The sequence below is a fragment of the Chaetura pelagica genome, unplaced genomic scaffold (genome assembly GCF_000747805.2).
Source record: "Chaetura pelagica isolate M959 unplaced genomic scaffold, ChaPel_1.0 scaffold470, whole genome shotgun sequence".
Taxonomy (NCBI): Eukaryota; Metazoa; Chordata; class Aves; order Apodiformes; family Apodidae; genus Chaetura; species Chaetura pelagica.
The window spans coordinates 636,835-638,194 of NW_009951911.1; positions in this window are offsets into that span (position 1 = coordinate 636,835).

Consider the following 1,360-nt stretch of genomic DNA (forward strand, 5'->3'; position numbering starts at 1 on the left):
GTGTGGCAGTGCCTGCTGTTCCAGGATGCGGTGGGGGCTGCAGGGACCGCGGTGCTGGGGGGGCAGGAGGCTGTGGGTGCAGCCCCAGCCTGGCACGGGGCACTTGCAGATGGGGCTGTGGGGCTCTGGGTGCAGTGCCTGCCAGGAAGGGGCAGTGGGGTGCAGTGCCAGCTGGGCTGGGGGTCAGGGTCACAGGCAGTGCCACACTGGGGTGCAGTTGCAGCACAGGCAGAGGATTACGGGGTGTAGTGTCAGCAGGGACAGGGGGCTGTGGGTGCAGCACCAGCCAGGCAGGGGATGTGGGGACCCCTGGATGGGGGTGCAGGGTGGGGACACGTGCAGGTAGAAGGTGTCCAGTGTCACAGCTCTGAGCTGGCTGTGCATGGCTGCCCGGCAATGGGCACAGTCCTGGACACCCACCCAGCCCCACACCCTCAGCTCACTCAGCTCTGGTCCCTCGAATCCCCTGGGATAGCGATTTGAAGCCTCCCAGCCTGTTCCACAGCAGAGACCAGCATCCTCCAGCCTCCCGTGACCTGTGCAGGGCAGGATGCCCCCCTGGGGCAGGGCCAGGCCAGCAGGGCACAGCCCAGTCCCGCCGGTACCGCCCTCCCCTGCAGCCCAACACCCCCCTCATCCCAGCCCATCTCGTTCCCGGCCATCCCAGCTCTCTCTGTTCCTCTCTCCTGCTCGCTGTGAGCTGGGGGGTGATGGGGGGGGTGGTGGTGTTGGGGGTCTAATGTCCCAGCAGGGAACATCTGGGGTCTTTGTGCTGACTGTGGGCTGCCAAAGGGGGTGCTGGTCGCAGCCTGCTGGGCAGCTGGATGTGCCCCCGGAGATGCAGAAGGTGCAGGTCTCTTTGCCTGGGTGAGGTCTGGAAGGGGAATAAATCCCCCCTGGGCACACCCCAGGGTCAGTGCTGGGGGAGGCCCCACCCTGCCCCAGCCCCCAGTCAGAGCCCCCCCTGCCCCCTCCATCATCCCCGTCCCTGCCGGGGGCATCACCTGCAGCTGGCATGGCCGGGGGGTGAGTCTGCAGCACTGATGAGATGCACCTAATTATCCCTCATTAAGAGGGCAGGGCAGTAGCTGTCTGAGCCAGGAACTGGTTCATGCTCCCTGGGGCCAACCTTGCCACGCTGGCAGAGATCCCGGGTGTCCCAGGAGACTGAGGTTCCTGACGTGGGGCAGCCCCCAGCCCCCCCGCAGCCCTTGCCACCCCCAGGGCCAAACACAGCCAGGAGGGCCAGCACAGCCCCCAGGTCACCCTGAGCACCCCAGGACTTTAGGGAGGAGCAGACAAGATACATGGGTTCCACCTCCAAAGGAGCATCCAAGGCTGGATTACCACACACAAAGAA